Source organism: Adiantum capillus-veneris, chromosome 26, assembly GCF_014529385.1.
Source record: "Adiantum capillus-veneris isolate H3 chromosome 26, ASM1452938v2, whole genome shotgun sequence".
Lineage (NCBI taxonomy): Eukaryota > Viridiplantae > Streptophyta > Polypodiopsida > Polypodiales > Pteridaceae > Adiantum > Adiantum capillus-veneris.
The window spans coordinates 55689078-55712032 of NC_140956.1; the positions used below are offsets into that span (position 1 = coordinate 55689078).

Below are 22955 nucleotides of genomic sequence, written 5' to 3' on the forward strand. Positions count from 1 at the left end.
GGACTTTAGGTCCACTAGACCCTAGAATTTAAGGTTATTAAACTATTTGGATGTTGACTGAACAAGCCCTCCGACTTGCGCTTAGTAGAGGAACTTTCTTACTAATTTTAATCTTTGAGCTGCCGATGGCCCCAAAAGTCACAAGAAGAACAATGAAGAAGCCAGCCCAAGCCATGCTCCAATAGCCAAAGCAAACCAGCCACCGCGGCAGAACATTGTCGTAAATCCAAACCAGATACCAATTATTTTAAAGTTTATGCATAGTAGATAAGCATGACTTAGATAAGCCGAGGAAACCATAATAAAAACATTGGCTGTATACACCGAAACACATGCTGTATAGAAACTTAAATAGGAATTGCTATCTTCTATTAAAGATATTGTTTGCATCAAGTTTGGGTGAAAGAGAATTGGATTGCATTTTAGAAATAGAGATTAAATCAATTGGATGGCACCTTGATGCCGTGTTGGTGCGCGATGCGGGTTGGTGACCATGCCGCGTTGGTGCACGATGCGGGTTGATGCCCATGCCACGTTGGTGTGCGATGCCGGGTTGGTGCCCGAAGAGGGTTGTTTCCTTGAACTGAATACTTGGTTATGAATAAGAAAACCTTTGTACAAAGGCTCCATTGGTGCAAAGGAAAATCTTGTTGCAGGTCGGTTGTGATCAGCCGTTAAGTTGAATAAGTAGGTTGTTTTCAGTAGAATTGTATGATGAAAGACTGTCTTGGTGATGTTTGAAAATATGACTGTTAGAACAAAAATCGTGTGGAAACTTAATTAAGGAATTGCTTGTAAATGTTTCACAGTGTGAGAGTAATTAAGAAACAAAGATACGACTGTGTGTGGGGTGGAAAGCGGGGATTGGTCTCGAACCAATCGTCGGATGGATGGACCCGATAAGTCGGGTGCTTTCCACGAACGTGGACTTAATTAAATGACGATAGAAAACGTAGAACTAAGTACTAACCTTAGAGGATCGGCTGATGGTTGTGCCTCACACTCCATGAGGAAAAAAGCATCAGTCTCTGAACCAAGGGTTCTAATTATTTGCGATTCCAAAACGGATAAGCAACCCCTTTTAGGCCGACCTCGCTAAGGATACGTAGAGTTAGGGCAGCTCACTTCATCGTTCCTCCGCTTTGCATTGTAGATTCGGAGCGGATGTGTTGAGCTCTCCTAGTCATTGTTCTTAGACGGTCGAGGACATTACAGGTGGTATCAGAGCCTAGGTTAAACCTAGGTTAACGATGGGATGTAGGTAGAAAGGCATTATTTTAATATCCACTATTGTGTGCTTATGTTTTTTAAATTACTCTACTAAATTGATTTCATATTCTTACACACACACACACATTTATATATATATATATATATATATAAAACAGTTTTGCATCAGCATGAGACATACATGCGATTTTTAATATTCAACATCATGTATTTGACTATGTGTCGATCAAACGGCTACAAATTTTGGGAAACAATCATGAGGATTCTAGAAGTATTGACCACTCCGCATTTTACCAGGATCCAACGAGGATGGTATAGAACCGGGTGGGTTCGTGGAGGCACTTTCACCATCAGGACCTGAAGCTTATGCAATTTGAGGAATGATCTCCGCCGCCTCAAATGGTGTGAAGAGTTGAAGTTGTCCATTACTATATCTTTTGCCAACCAACTTCTAATAATGATCGTAGACGGAAGGGTTAACCTCACCCAATGGGTCTATGACAAGGCCATTGGTAGCCGTTCCAGAAGATAGAGTGGTTGTTATAGGGAGAAATAGCCACTTCTCGGGCAAGGGATGGATGATCGGATTACTGCAACTCCCCGCCACTTATCTGTTCCTAGTCCCTGCTGGAGAACCGTCGCGTTTCTATCTAAAGAGCGCACAAGAATATCACGGCTATGATTATACCCCAGAGAATAAACTTATTATTGCAATTTTGTAATAAGATCATGGACCCCATTGTTGTAAAAGTTCTTACATAAATAAAAGACATCAATTTTTCTCATAAATTGTCTCTTGAGTGGTGATAAATGGTTTACTTGTGAGCTTGTTGGGATTTGGTGATCTCTGTATGTGTTAAGATAATCATTGGTGCGACTAATGCTGCAGGCTGAAAGCCTGTTGATGCATGTGAAATGATGGATCAAGCTCTAGTAAAATTTTTACATTGGAGAGGGGGAATGGGGAACACGCCCGGCACAAACACAAGGGCCTCTCTATAGCTCATGGTATTCACAACACCCCTATCCTCTCAAAAAACACCTTCCAAGAAACACTTTACACTAGCAGACCACCTCCTGCTCAATTTCCACTACTCACACACTCCACAAATCCACCACACAGTGCACACCTACTTCCGTGGCCTATCTCCACCCTTACACACGCACACAACCACTCTCAATCTCACTCTCTCACACAAATCACCGTCGGTCCGGGGGGGTACACACTTCCACACAGCCGGCACTGAGGAGAACCATGAAAGCAGGAGAAGAGAAGGGGGAAGGGGAAACAACAACACGGGATGCAACTGTGGCTTGATTGCACTTCGCAAAACATGCACATATACTTACCCTACCATCACCATGGCCATTTTCACAAGAAAATACAAAGGGATTTGACAGGCACACTCCTTTGTCAGAGAGCTCCACTTTGCAGGCTTCAAAAGGCATCCAAAAGCCAGGAAAAAAGCCCTTAATTTGATTAATTTCTGACTTTTATAGGGTAAGGGGTTCAATTTGGGAAATTGCCCTCCAATTGGTCCGTATGATACCCATTTTTGGTATTTTTTGGAAGGGGCACCGCCTTGCTCTATCTGCTCTTTTTCTCTCTCTTTTGCACTTTGGGGGGCGGCGGGGGGGGGGGGCATTAGTGATGTTGCTATTGACCCTTGGATTTTTATTTTTTATCTTTCATTTTTACCTCTTTGTGGCCTCAACCTTGCATTGCCCTATATGCTTGACTTTGACTCTCTCTCCCTCTATCCGACTCCTCCTTTGCTCCTTTTTGGCCTTGGCTTTCATTTTTTGCCCTTAGTTTGGTTTTGTTCGGCCTCTACTGGCCCTTTGCTCCTTGCTTTGCCCGGACCTTTTGCTTTTAGCTTGGCCCATTTGATCGCGATTGAGTTCATCCTCTCTCTCTCTCTCTCTCTCTCTCTCTCTCTCTCTCTCTCTCTCTCTCTCTCTCTCTCTCTCTCTCTCTCTCTCTCTCTCTCTCTCTCTCTCTCTCTCTCTCTCTCTCTCTCTCTATGCCCACCATCCACGCCATGGGACCCTCCCTTTGCACTCAAATTCCCAGCTGCCTTCGGGCCTTCTCCTCATAGTCGCGGGACCACCCTCTTTCATGAGGGGGGGAGGCAATAGCGATGTCGCTATTGCCCTCCCTCTCTTTCTCAAAATTTTGGGGCCCCAAGGGCCGCTGGACTTGCTCCCTAGTCGCATCTTCCATGTCATCACATGCCAACTCGACGGGCGCCACTGGCGCATTCTCCTCTCTCGCGGGGGCACGCCACCTACGCCGCCCCGCCCCTCGGCCAAAACCAGCACGATTCTGCCTTGCGCAGCGCCCACGGACCGCCTGTAGCGTGCCATAGCCAACAACTCACAGAGCTCCAAGGGGGCTCCCATCCATACTCTCTAATGGGCTAACACCCTGGACTATATACCCCATTCTTGGAATGCCCTATGGCGCATGTGGGGCAATTTCGGTGCCACGTGGTAGCCCTAGCTTGAACGGCCTCCAAGGCCTCAAAAAATCCATCCTTTATACTTAAAAAAACCTCTTTTTTGCTTGTATTTGGGTACTCTGTTAGGTCGTGCCCAGTTGGCCTATGCACCAACTTTGAAGCCTGATCAAAACCCAAAGTTTTCATTTTCAAATCATCTGCCTCTTGCCCCATTTTGAGATCTCCAATGCTGTCATCCGAGGCCGTGAAAAAAGCCGAAAAGCAACTGCCACTTTCCTCTTGGCATTACTTCCCGACTTCGTCTTGCCGCATCTAGCTGACTGAGTATCGGATTGATGCACCATTGACTTGTGCTAGCTCCACACGACGCACACTATCATTGAGAAATTTGGCGAGGCCGTAAAACTGCTAGATGGCACACCCTCCAAAGCGAGAAAGTGGGCTTAGACCAGGCCCCCGAAAAATCTTCTAACGGCCATAACTTACTACCCAGAGCTCCGATTTGCGATCTGAGAAGATCGGCATGCTCCACAACTTGAGTACTACACATGTATATACTGACATCAGCCTGGGCCACCTGTCCCCAGCTGCCCTGTCCGTCGGGGATCTGCTACACACTTTATCTTTAAACTTCAGTGTCTTGCACACCGGGGCTCCATTTGACGAGCCGTCTGAATCGACTTCTAGAGCACACTGAGCACTACCTTTCAAAGCACTGACTTGGAATTTTGAACACCTTGACCTGCCATCCCATCTAGACTATCCTACAAACCTTTTGGCCTAAAAAGCCGCTTTAAGCATACATTCCCGCTACCCGTTGGCTGCCCAGGTCCTTGGCACCTGCCCTAGCCTTCTGCACTGCACTCGCTTGCTCCCTCTGCTTGGCATAGACCATCTCCTATCTTCGACCAACTTTGGCTGCACCAACGTCACTGATGGTCAATTTCAGAAGTGATTAATGGATAACCCATTGAAGATAAACTTGATTTCTATCTTGTGTAACAGAACCAAGGACAAATGGAAGCCCAAGTGGCTCTCTACACAGAAGTATAGGAGAAGAAGCTGCTCCTAAAGTAGATGCAACCCCTTCTTTCAAGGGTGAAGTGGCTAATGTTGAACAGGATGCTGAGGCATGGATAGAATCCATGGATGACTACTTTATTGCCGCTAAGATGGTGCAAGCAAATTGATCCATGCTGGGAACGTTTTGGTTGATTGGAGATGCAAAGTTATGGTGGAAACAGTACTGCCGTGGCAAGGGTGTTGTGAAAGATTCCCAGTCTTGGGATGAAATCAAACTGGCAGTCAGAGGAAGATATCTTCCCCCTGGTCACCAATCTTTGAAGACAAATGAGTTCTTTGATTTAAAGCAAAATGAGTTGACCTTGGAGGAGTATTTCTCCAAGTGTTACATTGAGGAGGTATGGACTGGTTTTGACAAACGAGCAACAAGTGGCCCAATTCTGTCAAGGGTTAAATGCACCTTTGGATGCTCAACTTGAAGTCATGCAACCCACATCATTGCAGGATGCACTGTAGCATGCTAAGCCTTTGTCCAAGAAGATGAGATTTCAACCAACCAATTCTGGTGAGACCCAGAGAAAAATTTATCCATCTAGATTCCAAGGGAGAAGACCCTAAGGTTATGCAACACCTGCAATAAACCAAGGACAAAGAGAGCTTTGGTGTTTTGAGTGAAATGAATTAGGGCATTACAGGCGGCAATATCCTCGCCTAGCATTTAATGCAACAGTTGAAGTTAGATATGGTGGGAATCATCAGGGAGGAAGAATTAGAGGACGTGCATATAGACGTGGTTGAGTTGCTAGAGATTATGGCAGAGGAAGACCTGTTCAAGGGCGTGGTCATGTGATAAGAATAGAGCCCATACTAGAGGAAGAAATGGATAGAGAGACCCTCCATGCTACTATTGAAAATCCCCGAGCTTGGGAACACTTTTAGTTATTCAAACACCGGCCAACCGCCAAGGTGAATCCTTCTCATTGCTCATCCATTCTGGAAGCACACATTCATTTTTGTCTCCTAAATGCCTACAAAAGTTAAGGCTATCCCAGAATCCAACCAACCCTATGATAGTTGAAATGGAAAATGGGAAATTAGTTATATCTAAACATACGTGGGAATCCTAGATTTTGAATTAGGGGGAAGACCCACTTCTGCATTGTTTAAAACCTTAAAAGTTGGGATATACGACGGAATATTGGGAATGGATTGGTTAGTAGCAAACAAATCCAACATCTTTTGTTCAGAAGGAAAAGTAATTTTTAGGGATAAATTGGGGAAGAAGCTTTAATCCAAGGAAAGAGGGGAACTCCAAATGTTAAAGCTAGTTGACTCCTAAAAGCCCATAGAAAATCAGGACAACAAGTCTATGTAGTAAAGCTTAACAAAGTGGACCCTGAGAAAGTAAAAGTTGAAAACCCATGGTTAAGTGAGCTACCACCAAAAAGGTGTAAGAAATGCGAAATACAATAAGGATCTAGTAGCAAGGAGAGTAGAGAGAGATACGATGCAAAGTAGATTAGTGGCAAATCAAAAAATTTAGATTAGCACACAATTATAAAGTGATGATGTCATCCACCCATGCACTCTCAAGGTATCTAGCTTAGATGGCAATTTAGACAACTAGAGCAAGTAGGAATACAAGGGACTAACAATCCTTACACAAGGATGTGTTGTGTGCGTCAAGTGTACACACCATTCTGCCGAATTACTCACGAGAAAGCCTCCTTATATAGATGTAAGGGAGCCTCTAAACGCCCATGTGCAGCCGCCCTTAGATAGCCATGTCCAAGTAGGACTCTCCCATGCGTCCATGTGTAGCCGCTTTTGGGTAGACAAGTCCTCCTAGAACTCGGCCACCGGCCAAGGAAATCCGGCTACAGGCCAAAGACCACCGGCCGCCGACCATCGGTCAAAGACCACAAACAACCGGCCACCAGCCACCGGACGACCATTTTTCGATTGTCTTCCGGCCATCATCTAGCCAAGATATTTTGATGAGAAGGAATATTCTAGAATAAAAGGAATATTCCCCAAAGTTGCCTAGCGTGCAAAGCTGGAATCCACCAAACATATGTGCACCATTGGCTTCTCCTCATATGGGGGCCTTACAAACTGTGCAATATATATTGTGGTGGAAAAACTGAGAGAGGTGGGCATTGCAAGTATACCAACACCCCCCCTCAATGAACACCCGAAGTTGCTCTATGTTGGTTGTGTGCCAACTCCAAGTTGATAAAGATGTCGAAGTAGCTGGTCTTTCTCTAGAGCTTTGGTGAAGATATCTGCACATTTATCTTCAGTAGGACAATACTCTAGCTCCAATTAGCTCTCTAACATAATGATACTGAACCTCAATATGCTTTGTGCGTGCATGAAAGACGGGGTTTTTGGCAATCGCCATGCAACTATTGAACCTCAATATGCTTTGTGCATGCATGGAAGATGGGGTTCTTGGCAATTGCCATGCAACTCTGGTGTCGCATTGAAGTGTTGTTGCTGAATGAAGAGAAACACCTAAGTCCATGAGGACCTGCCTTAGCCAAACTGCTTCACAAGCTGCAAAACAAGTATCTTTATACTCTGCTTCCGTTGAAGAAAGAGCAACGATTGACTACTTCTTGATGATCCAAGAAAACACTCCAGAACCAATTGAGAAACAAAATCTAGAAATTGACTTTCTAGAGTCACAATATCCTGCCCAATCGGAGTCACAATACCACTAAGAGTGTTTGTGCCAGTGCCATAGGCAATGCCATGGCCCAAAGTACCTTTGATGTACTTAAGAACTCGCATACCTACCTTCCAGTGAGATTCTCTTGGTTGGTTGGAAAACCTGCTTAAAACACCTACTGCAAAAGAAGTATCCGGCCTAGTGTTGCACAAGAAAATCAAGCTTCCCACAAGTTTTTTGTACTTTTTAATGTCGACTAAGGGAGAAGAATCTTCCATGGAGAGTTTTGCATTTACCTCCATTATAGTGCTCATAGGTTTGCAATCCATCATGCCAAAAGCTTTTAGGATCTCTGTTGCATACTTTTGTTGAGAGATGAAGATACCTTTTGAGGATTGTCAAACCTCAATCCCTAAACAGTAATGCAACAAACCTAAGTTTGTCATTTTGGATTCAAAACTCAAACTCTCACTAGTTTGTTGGATGAGTTCTTTGTGGTCACTTGTGATTATCAAGTCATCGACATACAAGATAATAATGTCTTGTTTTCCATTCTCTCTAAGCACATATAAATTTGCTTCATAAGCACTTCTTCTAAAGTCAAGTTTTTTTAAAAACTCATGAATTCTAACATACCATGCTCTTGGAGACTGTTTCAGGCCATATAAAGCCTTCTTCAATCTGCAAACCTTCTGTTTTGAATGAGGCGTCTCAAACCCTGGTGGTTGCTCAATATACACCTCCTCCTTGAGAAGTCCATTCAAAACTGCAAACACAACATCCATTTGGTAAACAACCCATAAATAGATAGCAGCAAGAGCAAGCACAAGACAAATAGTTGTCATTCGAGCTATGGGAGCGAAGGTGTCACTAACATCAAACCTTTCGACTTGAGAGAATCCTTGTGCTACTAACCTAGCTTCGTACTTTTGCAAAGAGCCATCAGCTTTTTGCTTGAGTTTGTACACCCATTTTGTGTCGATGACTTTCTTCTTTGGAGGCTGATCCACTACTTCCCAAGTGTCATTCTTTGTGATGCTGTCGTATTCAGACCGCATCGGTTTCTTCCACTTTGGATCAGCCATGGCCTCATCGACGGGGCCTGGCTCCTTCCAGAGCCCACAATTTCTGTCATGATAACCATGTTGACGATGTGTTCGGAGGCTCTCCTTTGCTCTCTATTCTCTTTGATCGTCGCAAACCCCCCTCCTCTTCACGAGGATTGTGAACTTGAGGGTTTCAAGCATCAAAAAGCTGCTGATCCTACTTTGGTAGTGGCCTTTCCTGTGATGCTGCAAGAGGTTGGTTAGATTTATTTGAGTTGTCCTCATCGAACAACTTGTCCTCTTGATTTTTTACCTGACTTTGGTCTGCTGGCACATGGTGAGTTATTTCTTCATTTGATGAGAAAGTGGACGAACCTGGTTTCTCCACCGTATGTGGCCCTTCTTCAAATACCACATCTCGACTGGTGAGTATTTGCTTTGCCTTTGGGTCATAGAGTCTATAAGCCTTAGACTCTTCACTATATCCAAGAAATACGCACTTCTTGCTTTTGGCTTCTAGCTTTGTTCTTTGTGAATCAAATATATGTGCATAACAAAAACACCCAAATGTTTTTCAAATGCAAGACCAAAGGTTTCTTACCAGAATAGGCTTCTTGAGGCATTTTCCCTTTCAAAGCCTTTGTGTAGCTTTGATTGAGAATGTACATTACTGTACCTACTGCTTCGGCCCAAAAGGAATCTAGCATACCCTTGGCTTTGAGCATACACCTGGCCATTTCTACCACCGTTCGATTGCGACGCTCCACAACTCCATTTTGTTGTAGTGTGTAAGCTATAGTAAGGTGTCGTTTTATGCCATGTTCATTGCAGTGATTGTTGAACTCATTTGAGATGAATTCTCCTCCTTGATCTGTGCAAAGCTTCTTCACCTTCTTTCCAATTTCATTTTCTACAAGCTTTTGCCACATTTTAAACTTTCTAAAAGCTTCAGACTTCTCATGAATGAAATACACCCACATCTTTCTACTAAAGTCATTGACTAAAAACAAAAAGTAGAAAGATCCACCCAAAGCAGATGTAGACATTTTTCCACAAGGATCTGCGTGTACCAACTCTAGAGGAGATTGAGATTACTACTCTCTTGTGGAAATGCCTTTCTTTGTTGCTTGCCCATCATGCAAGCTTCACAAACTTCATTCATATTTGTGATTTGAGGCATGTGAGCCCACCATCCCAGATTTTTGCATCTCTTTTAGCACAGCAATGCTTAAGTGACCAAATCTCTCATGCCATAATTGAGTTGTACCTTTTTCTGTAGTGATCGTAAGTGCAGAAAGTTTGTAGAGGTTGTTGCGTCTTACGCCCTTTCCCACTGTGTTGCCTTTTGAATCCATGATTTCTACTCCATTTTTCTTGAAACAAACTTCAAGATCACGATCAGTGATTGTAGCAAAATGGACCACAAATTCTTTTTGATTTGAGGCATATACAACACAGTAGAGAGCTCTTTAGTTTCACATGTAGCTGCTAAAAAAGAAATTATCCCAGACCCTTCGGATGGACATTTGGCATTATTCCCAACAATTACACTCATGGGTTCTTGTAGAAGCTTCCAACAACTATACTAGTCTTTCTTACTAGTCATATGTTGGGATGCACCACTATCTAGAATCCAAGAACCATCAACAAGCGGAGTTTGTGCTGATGAGCATACCTCTTCTATGACGGCCCATAGTTCAAGATCTGTTTCAGCATTGCTGGTGGATTCTCTCTACTTCAAAGAAGCTTTCATGGTGCTGTTCTTCTTGTCTACTTTCTTCTTTCTACAGTCTTTAACAGCATGACCCTTCTTGTCACAGTAAAAATAGCTACTTGAAAATTTTCTCTTCTTGGGCTTCTTCTTAGAAGCATTTGATGTAGTCCCCTTGCCTTTTGCATTGGCTGTGAAGGCAGCATCACCTCCACCATCCCTGATCCTAAGTTGCTGCTCCTCTTCAAGCAACATTGCACTCAATTATTTAAACATAAGAGGGGTTGGACAAACGTAAGTGTTGAGTGCGGTAACAAGAACATCATATCTTGCCGGAAGTATGCGAATGCAGCACTGAGCTAAATCTTTTGGAGAAATAGCCACACCAATGACAACTAATTGATCTTGGAGATCCTTAATCCACTTGGTAAAGGCCTCCACTTTCTCTCCATCAGCAAGTTTCTCAGCAGCAACAGCAAGCTGATTTTCTAGATTTTTAATTTTGGTGTGATTGTGTGTCTCATATTGGCGAGTCAATATGTTCCAAGATTCATGTGCTTTAGTGGTATGCTGAACCAAAGTGAGGACATAATCACTTACACACATGACAACGGTGCATAATGCATCTTCATTCCTTCTTTTCCAGGTACATAGAAGAGTAGCATTCGAGGGAATTACAATGCTTGGATTTGCCTGATCATTTGTTGCAGTGGGCTCTGGGTTTGCACCATTTGGCCCCAACACCGTATCCAGAAATTTATATGAATCTAGAATTGCAAAAAATTTGAATTTCCGCAATGTGTAGTTGGTACCGTCAAGCTTTCCTTCAGTGAATGCTGGTGAACGAATGCAAAAAGGAGTAGCATCGGCAACAACACTTGAAGACGCCGACATAATTGATTTTGCAAATTAATACAAGTACTTCTCGTACTTTCTTAGCTAGGAGCACCTAGTGCTCTGATACCATGTAAGAATTGGAAATACAACAAGGATCTAGTAGCAAGGAGAGTAGAGAGAGAGATACAATGCAAAGTAGATTAGTGGCAAATCAAAAACTTTAGATTAGCACACAATTATAAAGTGATGGAATCATCCACCCATGCGCTCTCAAGGTAGAGCTTAGATGGCAATTTGGACAACTTTGGCAATTTAAATGGTTATATTTAAAGCACCTATAATTTTAAACAATAGAAGTTATTCTTTAACTCTATTGTTTTAGTATAAATAAATTACTATAAGTAGTAGAGACTATACTTTTAGTTCTACTTGTTTTAGAATAGATAAATAAATAATTATAAGCATTAGAGGATACTTTTTTAGCTATAGTGTGAATGTATAATTCTAAACATTAGAAGCTATAGTCTTAGCTCTATTTGTTTTAGAATAGATACTAAAAGTGATATTTGATGATTAAAATCTATCATAACTATAATATGTACATTGATGTAGTGTTAATTCATACATTTTGGAACACATACACATACATGTAGGGTCTTTTGGTTGTCATGAACAAATGTTCTTACCTCCATATAGACAAGAATAGGTCCACTTAGTGCCTCTTGGTTGTTATGAGATGATTCTCTTACTTCCAAGTGAGGTTTAAGGTATGAAGTAGGATTCACTTGGTTGTTATCGAGCTTATGCTCTTACCTCTGAGTGAATATGGTGGATCACCTATAGAATTCATTAGGTTGTGATCGAGCAAAAGCTCTTGCTATAAACAAGAGCGTGGACGGGCCTGCAAAGTATACAAATAATATGCTACAAACAATGAAATACATGAATCTGCATACCTGGCAATCGCACATATACTGCACAAGATAGAGAGGATGAGAGAGAGCCAAAGAGCGCGTGCAGACGCACCTCCTAGAGCGGAGTGCTACGCCGGCACGACGAGAGAGAAGAGAGGATAGGGGAGAAGAGCAACGCAAACACTGGGTGCAATCTCTCCCCGTGCAAGAGTGACCATTTCCCTCTTGCACATATTTCATGTATAGATTTTGAATGGTCAAAGTGATTACAAACTGGCCGGCTGATCATAAATGGCCAAAGCTCATAAAGAGCACTTGAATAATAAAATGTACAATATATGTAATATTTTCATTCGCATAGGCCTAGCTCGGTCTAGTTTTTTCCACTTGTCAGCTACAATAAATAATAAAATATCAATTCTATAACATACCTCTCCGTTGAAAAGCAACTATCCTCAGTGCGAATATAAAAATCTGCAAACAATACTTGTAAAAAACAATGAGTAAAAATATGTATCAAATAGTAAAAGAAAAATCCATAAAATGAGAGAACATTGCTTATGCCTGTTGTCATCCACATACTACCTATTCTAGTGTCCCATACCACTAGAATAAGTAGTATATGTCATACCCTGATGAATCAGGATATCATTGGTCACACTCATCATTCAATAATCAATTCTCATCAGTCTCAAGCGCGACAAAAAGAAAATCATATACCCTTTTCTAGTCTAAATCCAAATATCCAAATCCAAAATATCCTTCATTTTGTATACCTGGGGAACAAAATCACACCAGTGACAGTGGTGGCCAGCCACTTCAGCATGATTTTGTGATTGGTGTTGCCTAAATCGACGAATCTACACCAATAAGACATGCTGCCTAAACAGACGAATCTGCACTAATGCTGCCTAAATTGGCGAATCTGCATTTGATATTGTTTAAAAAAAGTGTGAATCTGTAGTTTGTTGTTGTGCTGCCTAGATCGGCGAATCTGCACCATGATGAGAATTTACACACTTCCTAAATTGGTGGATCTGTGTGCACATGACCGATGGACTAGGCCAACATAAAAATTGGAGTAGATTGTAGTGTGAAACCATGTACCAAATGGAAACAGTTATCCCAAATCAACAGGGCTCATGCAAGTAGCTGTCTGATCAGTTATGTTAGTGTAGGTTTCAATAAATATAAGTACATTGACAACTTGTAACACAATTGAAATAAGTGAAGGGCTCTGTTGTCGAATAAGGAGATATTGGAAAATGTGATTTTTTTTGGAGATGCCAACATAAGAAAGTACGTGGAATAAGGACTGGGGTAGGGAATTAGGTAATATTGCATTCAAATTGATAGTTATATAGGGAGGGAGCTTACTTATTAGGGATAATTTATCTAGAGGGATGTAGTCATAATTCATACCTTGAGGTTCTCTGACTGTAGCAATGTAGTTGAATGTTATCTGCAAAAGTATTACAAAAAGACAAGGTGCCAAAAATAATTAAACGACACATTAATATTGTCAAATTTGATAATGGTAAAACGGATGCAAAGCTAGGATTGAAAGTGGGAAAGTGTAACTACAAATAGGCGAATAATGAAGGTCCTAAATGAGAATACCAAGCTGTCAATTGTTAGTGTTGCAAACCTTATAGAACGGTTGAGAAATTACAACAGGAAGAGTGACAATAACTGACATGAATATCTATAAAAGTCTTGAAAACATGATAGCATGCTAATTAGTAGCTTCTTATGAAGTATCGTGTCCCGGTACGGACTTGGATCGAAAAGAGTAGTGAATGTGGGTGCATTTGTGGATGATTTTACAAAGAATTTATATTAGCTTGGACAAACCAATAATTTCCTTCAATATTTTGTGGGACATGGTGTAAATTTGGAGAATAGGAAAAAAGGTGGGACATTCTAGGGAAATGCAGAAGCATCACATCAAACTCCCTAGGTTTTGCTTATCTAGTTCATAGCCAGTTTCAAAAATCATTGAATTTAAAGAAAACAGTGATCGATACTGTTGATAAAATGAGATTTTGCTTTTGTGGCGGTATTGTTTTGATTATGCAAGAAGTAGTTGCACTGAAATGTTAGCAATAGGTTTCAGAGTGCTTATAGAAATACCTCAATTGTTAGTCAATGAACACATTCTTAAGTAAGTGAAGCAATTATGAGTAGTGTATCCCACACATGGACTGAACACAGAAGGATACTATGATTACTTGTCCAACACTTTATGTGCTTAGTAAGTCAACCCACAATGTTAAACTATTGGGCCTCATGTCAATTGACAAAGAGCTATAGGTAGTTTTGAGAGACATAAAAGCATTGAAGCAATTTATTTAACTCCAATAAAGCGACATGTTTTGATTCTATATTTTACAGGTCTGGTTCAGATAAGCCTGCAAGTGTCACCGCTTCCAAATCTTGGGCGGCACTGGTTCTTGATAAGAAGGGAAAATTTGGCAATCATCCTACAATCAGGCTAGACGAGGTGGAGGAGCCTCGAATACAAAAGTGTATTCCGCAATTTGGTGTGATATTCATTGTGATTGAGCATCGTGAGAAACAAAATTGAATGAAATAAAATGTTATATTTAACGTCTTCAAAAAGCCAAAATGATCGACAAATAATAGTAGAAAATTAATACAATGCTTGTGGATTTAATCCATTGTTTGGGTGGAAAAATAAAATGAAGTAAAGGGAAAAACTACTAAAAGCCTAAAGTCTGAGGCTAAAATCATTATATTTAGGGTTTAGGGTTTATTATTAACTCATACCACCAACACAAACCACCCACTCTGCTATTGCAGCACACAAGATAACTAGATTGTCATGTAAGGGAGAGTGGAACTACCATTCATATCTCTAGCTGGTACATTATTTGCTAAGACACTTGTAATTCTCTCACACTGCCTTTGCAATGTGCATAGCCATCCCATTGAGCACCAAATCATAACGCAGTTAACAAACGATTGGTACAAATTGTGAACCCCTCTAGACTCAACTTCCACATGCTCCACCCAAGGGACCTTGGAATATCCACTGGGCATCTCCTCAATAACACATCTAGAAGGGCGCCTTCTGCACCGTAACAATGAAGGGGGCGGGTTCCCACGTAGACTATCGATCGAGACATCTACAACAACCCATAGATGGTCTACTCGCTTCGAATATCTCAAGAAGTAGTTTTCCCAAGTGGGAACCAGTGGGGTAGGCAGCTGAAACTTTGAGTACATTAGGTGAATGGTGCCATGAAAAGTTCCAGCAATGCCTGTAGAAAGGATCTCAATAGTGTGAACTTGAGAGATAATGGAAGGGAACATTTCTGCCCAACGTCCCACATCCATAAGGGTCTCAACAAGGGAGGCAAAATTCATGATGACAAGGCCAGTGTGGCCGGTACTCTTGGAGTGTAGCCCCGGAGGCGCAGGGCCAATGCCGTGAGGGAACTGCTAGACATAAACATCATGATCAAAACATTCAAGAGGAGCACCTGCGGTGGAATAGGAAGGATGAGGAACCCACAAGGGTTCAGAATCTTGGGCAACTTGTAAAAGTTCTTCCAGAGCAACAACATCAAGCTCAAAACAAGGGGCTTCTCAGCATCAGTGAGGCAAAAGGGGTGAGATGCAATGTATGTGACGGTTTGGCGGGGGCCGCGGGTATTGTGTAGGCATCAGATGCAGCAGAGCGCCAAGACCCTGGATGGTGGTGGCTAAGGAGGTTCGTGTGGTCGGACATGAGCATGCAAGTGAAGACCAACATCCAATGCATGGTGGTGACGGCTGAAGAGATCCAGAGAGAGAGAAAAAGAACAATTTTGGTTGGCATGGCTGAGAACTAGGGCGATGACTGCGAGAGAGAGAGAGTGGGTTGGTGGGTGGTATACTATGAAAGGGGTGGCTGTCAACTAAAGGGAGAGGGAGAAAGAGACGATGTCCATTACAGACGAGTAGTGGGGAGAGAGAGAGAGAGAGAGAGAGAGAGAGAGAGAGAGAGAGAGAGAGAGAGAGAGAGAGAGAGAGAGAGAGAGAGAGAGAGAGAGAGAGAGAGAGAGAGAGAGAGAGAGAGAGAGAGAGAGAGAGAGAGAGAGAGTAAAAGAGCTGATCGTTGGTTGGGTAGGCGCCGTTAGCTGAGAAAGGGAGGGATAGATATGACCCCCTCACAAGGTATGGTCGATGACATGCATGCCACCAGAACGGGTGAAAGACTAGGAGAGAGAGTGGGAGAGATGAGCTGGTCATTGGGAGATGAGCGGGAGATGAGCAGGAGAGAAGTTGGCACCAGTTCGGCCACCATTGCAGTGGCAGAGAGCTTGCATGCAGGTTAGTGGCTACGGGTGCTAAACGAGGGGTTCATGAGTCATATGGGGTCTTTTTTTTTTTGCATGCTGCGTAGGTGATAACGAGCAGCTTAGAGCCTAAAATAGCGGCACTCCAAAAAAGTGGTGGTTAATGTCAAACAGGTGGTTGGGTTTGACTGCATGGGGGAGAGTTTGAGAGCGAGTTTAAGAGTTGTTTCAATCTCGATCGTCAGATGAAGATACTGTTTTCTGTTGTCGCTGCAAGCGATATTGCAATTTCTGTTTCTTGCGTTGTGCGAGAATCCACAACACAACATCTTTTGCATTGCCAGTGTTTAGAGTCAAGGAGATTTCTTTTTTTTCTTTTTCTTTTTTTGTTGGGTAAGGTTTTGTGGTTGCTTCATGCTACCCGGGATAAAATGATCCAGTGTCTAGAGACTCAATTGAGCAAGGCAAGATTGACTACTCCGATATGCATCACCACCATATTCCTGTATTGTCCCTCTTCTTTCAATTGAGCATGAAGCTCATACTCCTTTCACAATATGTGATTCTCCCATGTAGGGTAGGTGGTCACGATGGCTAAAGAATAATTCCTCATCTTCAACGTAATCCATCAAAACTCCACTAAATCTCCACGAGAAAATTTTCATTCATGCTACTTCTACTATAATTTGTACTCTTTATGTGCAAAATCAAATAACATGTATGATCTACATCCTCTTTTAATTCATGTATCACTACATTCGTAATTAATCTACTCTACAATCTCTATTATAGCATAAATATTCTTAAACATCCAAGCTCTCTTTTGATTCATTAAAACAATTGCACTAATTTTGAGGGACTAGCTAATCCAAAAAGCCACTAGCTATTCAATACACTTAATGCTAATTTCTACAAGCTTAATCAATTAAAGAATTGTGCAGGCAAAATAGAAAAAACATTAAGAAAAGAATACTTAGCTTTTGATGCTCAAGATTCTCAATCTTTGGAGCGTAGCCTCGTGATCTGATACCACTGCTACAAATGAGAGCGTGGACGGGCCTGCAAAATATACAAATAATATGCTACAAACAATGAAATACATAAATCTGCATACCTGGCAATCGCACATACACTACACAAGATAGAGAGGATAAGAGAGAGCCAAAGAGCGCATGCAGACGCACCTCCTAGAGTGGAGTGCTATGCCGGCACGACGAGAGAGAAGGGAGAAGAGGAGATAAGAGAAACGCAAACACTGGGTGCATCTCCCTCCGTGCAAGAGTGACCATTTCCCTCTTGCATGTATTTCATTTATAGATTTCTTGAATGGTCAAAGTGATTACAAACTGGCCGGTCGATCATAAATGGCCAAAGCTCATAAAGAGCACTTGAATAATAAAATGTACAATATATGTATATTTTCATTCGCATAGGCCTAGCTTGGTCTAGTCTTTTCCACCTGTCATCTACAATAAATAATAAAATATCAATTCTATAACAGCTCTTACTTCCTAGTGAATATTAGTCATGCATAGTACTTAGGAGTCACATGGATGTTATCAAGCTCATGCTCTTATCTCTATGTTGATATAGAAATTAGAGACCTCAATTATTTTAGGGTCGATTAGTTGTGTTGTAGCTCCTACCTCCAAGAGACATAGATAGTGGAATGTGAGATGAATCCATCGCTCATCTAGGTTGTCTTGAGCAAACGCTCTTTACCTCCTAGTAGCCAGGAATGGCATGTCCCTTGGTGATCTTCCCTAAAATATTATCTTAACACTATTCATTCATCATTTTAATTTAGCAAATCATATCTATAACCTTTTATCTTTCTCATTGCGCGATTATGGTGAAAAATTATAATCATAGTGTATCTATTGATTGTAGGATATATTTTATTGAAGTCAAAAAGCATGGTGCGAGGAAAAGAGTGATCGTATGTGGAGGAAAAAGAGAAAGGCAAAATAATTTCGTTTCTGGAATGCAAACACTGTGGGCATAAGTGGCACGGCAACGCAACTTGTTTCAAAGAACATTTATTTGCCACTAGCCCCAATGTGAAAGAATGTGGAGCACCATCTAGAGACACATGGGTCCATTTTTGCAGGGTATGTAAAGAAATGCAAACAGACATGACTTCTTCCTAAGAGATAGAAGGGTATGACAGGTGGGTTATCTGTCAACATAGAAGAATTGAGTGTAGATCAAGAGGACATGCGAGCTAACCAAGGACCTTCAATGGGAACAAACCGAGCCCCTTAAAGTCCTTAAACTTTTCCAAATGGTGCCATGGGAGGGATGGATGCAAGTCCCGGGACATCCAGTAGAGTCGGTACACCTCGGACTCTACACGCAGCATTTGCTCAACAAGACATGCTTGAATTGCATCTAAAGTGGACACAAGCCTTCATGGCTTGTGGAATCCCATTTAATGTCATAAGAAATCCTATTTTCAAAGATGCCTTAATGTCCAGTGCAAAAAAAGGATTCATCTATCCTGATTATAATATAAAATGCGAACAGAGTATGTGGACAAAGTCAAGAGCAGTACATAAGAGATTCTCAAGTGAACGGTGCTTGACTTTATTCCAATGTTTGGATGTACCATAGCGCTCGACGGATGGACTAGCTGTCAGAAAAAACCATTGATTAATGTCATGGTAATTTTTCCCAAAGGTGCAATGTTTTTGGAGGCCATTGATACCTCATTGAAAGAGAAGAAATCTCTCTACTTGAAAAAGGTATATGAGCAAGCTATCGCTCGACTGGGTGGACCAAAGAATGTGATAGATATTGTTACAGATAATGCTTCCAACTACAAAGGAGCGGGTTTAGCTATTATGGAAAGGTACTTAGAAATTACATGGCTTGGATGTGCAACACACACCCTAAATTTACTCCTAAAGGATATGGGCAGATTACCATTCATAAAACAGGTTCTTATTGGCGCCAATCACATAGTCAAGTTTATATGGGAACATCACTTCACATATGCTTTATTTCGCTCCAAGTCTCCGAAAAAAGCACTTCAAATTTTCTGTGCCACAAGATTCGCTACAACATACTATGTTTTGAATAATCTCATTGAAGTGAAAGCGGCTCTTACAAAAACTATTTCAGATCGCTGTTGGGAGGCTTGGCTCAACAAGTATCCAAGCCACCACGAAGCAACTCAAAAATGTGTGTCCTTGGTGCAATCTCCTCTCTTTTGGCAGAACATTGACAAACTTGTTGGGATTAGTAAGCCCTACGTGGAACTACTAAGGGTTATTGACAAAGATAAGTTTGTCATTGGTAAGGTTTATTGGATCATATCTGAGGTGCTATGTCAAACCAAAGAATACAACCACTACAGTGTAAGGAAGAGATCGCAGATCGTGCATCTTGTGGAAAAACAATGGGCTCAAATGCACACACCATTGCATGGTGCTGCATTTGTCTTGGATCCAAAGTTTGAGATGAACGGACAAGCTTCCAACAAGGAGGTGATGAGAGACTTTAGAAATGGCTGCTCACAGTTGTTACCAAGCGACGATGGCATGGATGCATTCTAGCAGAGGGTGGATTATTCCAATAGGGAAGGAACTTTCGGAGATCCTTGGGTTCTTAATAGTGTAAAAAAGTTTTCAGGCCCAGTATGGTGGAAAGAATATGGAGGAGACGTAGTTGAGTTACAACACGTGGCAACCATGGTGCTTTCGATCGCAACATCCACTGGTAGCTGTGAGCGCAATTGGTCTTCTTATGACTTTGTGCACTCAAAGTGTAGAAATTGCTTAAGTCGTGGGCTTGTTCCGTAGACCTTGTGTACGTCTTTTGTAACATGCGTCTCATTCATGCACCCATGAAGATAGCCACACGTGCGACCGAAGTACACTTTGGAGTGCTTCAAACTCATGAAACGGTGGCAGAACAAAGATGTACTGACGATGAGATGCATTAGGAAATTTCGGAGGTCATTTGGAGGGCCTTCTAAGAAAATGTATTTTTTGCACTCTCTCTCTAGAAAAAATGACAAATAAAAGAGCTGGGTCTTTCATAGTAAAACTTCAAAAAGTGTACTTTAAGTAGATTCCTTACCCCTCTGAACATTCGTTCGTAGTGATTGAGGGATAATCCTCTTTTTAGTTGTATTGAATGAACAACGTCAATACGGAGGGAATGAGGCTAACATGGAGGGACGAATCCGCAGCCGCTATTCACTTTCCATTAAACCTGCACATTTGGCTAATGGCGCACTCCTCAAATGGCACAAATGTTACCCACAAACGAGCCAAATATCACCTTCACATTGATTTGGACAATGAGTACCAACCATTGATTAAGCGCAGTAAAACAAACACACATATACCTCCCACCTCCATAGACACGCTCAGAGCTCAAGGAGCTAAACACATAGATATCTGGACGAGAGGCTCTCTCTACCCTAAGAATCCAATAACTAATGCGTCTCCACCGTTTGTCAATCCTACAAGCTTATTGACCTTTGCTGGTGATGGAGAAAACGGCCTTCTGGGTTATTGTAAATCACTTACAAGAGAAGCTGGAACTTACAAGAGCATTCTCCAAGCTCAACAATGTGAGATTGTTCGCCTTTCACATTTACATTCTACAGATCAGGTTACCATTTTGCAACATAAAACAGAGGTACAAGAACTGAAAGGAAAGGTGCGAAGTTGTCAAATGAAGGACACCATCTTGGGTGGTCGTATCCGAAAGAAGAAATTGCGTAATCTTGAAACATTGCAGGTTGCATCAGGAGGTCTCAAGAAAAGAATCCGAGCATTAAGGTGATACTTCTTGGTTGGCTACTTTGTCTTAGTTAAGTAATCTCTTTGTTTTTTCTTGTTATGCATTGTTTTCATGTGCCTAAATAGTGTTAGTGAAGCAAATTTTCTGTTATTTACTTATGCATTGTCTTCATGTAGAGACTCAATCTATCCTGACAAGGAAAACATTGACCCCAAAGCCAATATAGGAAAGAGATTGAAGCCACTTATAAGTAGAAGCATGGCAGCAGATATAGTACACGACAAGAAGTTTAAGGTTCTACAAAGAAATGTAGTGGACCGCTTTATTTCAGAGAGCTCAGTGCCTGCAAAAGAGATACAAGGCACACTTGATTCACTTGGTGTAAGCAAAAGAGGATATTCGGCTATCCAAAAGTCTGTCTCATCCATCTTTGTTAGGAAGGGTATAAAATCCAAACTTCTACCATCAGCCTCAAGTGTTTGGAAAGAGAGGCTTCAGCTTAACGAGGCACAGGGAGACTATCTTGGACAGCCCTTTCATATTAAAGCAACTTACAGTGGCCATGGAGCCAACATGGCATATGATGAGTTCAACAATATTTTTATGGACCTGCGGATACTACAGAAGAGAATGGTGGAGTTTTACAACATCACATTTGAAGAGTCACGTGGACTATTACATTTTGTGTTAAAACTGGATGAGTGTGAGCTTGTTAAAGAGAAAAAGCTAGAGCGTGTTACTATTACTTTAATGAATAGAGCCCTCTCAAAGTGTCCCAGTGATGATCCTTTATATTTTAGTGTTCAATCAGAATCTAACATATGGTGGCTTGGTGCGTTTGAGGTAAGCGATATTCTCAAGTAAGCTCAAATGTTCAGATCTACTTAAGTCTCATTTATTTTGTGTTGCAGGTAAAGAAAGAAGATCATGAGATTCTATATTGGGTGTTCCATCGAACTAATATTCCGGAGCTGATTGATCGACAGACTAACCAGGGAGAGGTACTACGTCTAGATGGAAGGGGAGACTTTCAAGTTCAGTGGCATCTTGCAGGTGACCTTAAAACATTAAAGTGCATGTATAATTGTGGAATGGGTGCAATGGCAAAGTCACCGTGTTTGTTCTGCATGGAGCCTGCAAAGGTCATGGACCCAAAGTGGTGGAGAAAAGCTCCAACACGTCACATTGAGGATCCTGCTTTTCGACCAGTTTTGAAAATACCACTTGTGAATGTCCACATTTGTACAATGCATGCCCTTTGTAGAATTGTAGAGAAATTGGTCTACTTATACATCGGGTTTGCTTGGAAGATTAAGAACCCTGCAGAACGACAAGTAGCCTTGCAGTGCTTAGAAATGGTACTGTCGGATATGGGGCTTCATGGTGGCAATGTGAAAATCCAGCGGGATGAAAAGAGATCAACTGCTGAGAAGGATGTCCCATGCAAACCATCCATCGGTGGGGTGAAGGCACGGAGGTTTTTATCTAAGCCCCAAGGTACAAGAGATCCAAAGCTAACAAAACATGGAAAAATATATAACACATCTTATGTTAGCAAGGTAGAGTATCAGAGTTGGAAAAAGCTACATATTGCAGTCAAAGACCACGAACCAACTACTCGTAACGCGAAGGCTGAGGTTTGGCGATCAATAGACATCCTATTTTTGATGTGCGACAAAGATGACTGGTCACAAGGTGATATGAACAAGTTCAAGGAAAATCTCAATCTTCTGAAAAAATCATTCAAGACAGCATGGACAGACACCCAGATTACTCACTACATGGTATTATCATGTATTTCTTTCTCTCTTATGTGCAAATATGTGAGTGTAAAACATTCTAACTAATTTGTTTTCATATCCAGCACATCATCTTCAATCATTTGCCATATTTTATACAGAAGTATGGGAACCCGGCAATATGGAATACCCAAGAGATGGAAAAGTCTCATTACATGACGAGAAATGCTTATTTCAGGCACACACGACATGGTGGCTCT

At 41.6% G+C, this 22955-nt stretch overlaps 2 pseudogenes; one reads left to right on the plus strand and one right to left on the minus strand.

Moving 5' to 3' along the window:
* Positions 1-14732: 14732 nt before the first annotated feature.
* Positions 14733-15487, minus strand: LOC147423488 (homeobox-leucine zipper protein MERISTEM L1 pseudogene; annotated as a pseudogene).
* Positions 15488-18493: 3006 nt separating this feature from the next.
* LOC147423489 (uncharacterized) lies at positions 18494-20004 on the plus strand (annotated as a pseudogene).
* The last annotated feature ends 2951 nt before the right edge of the window (positions 20005-22955 follow it).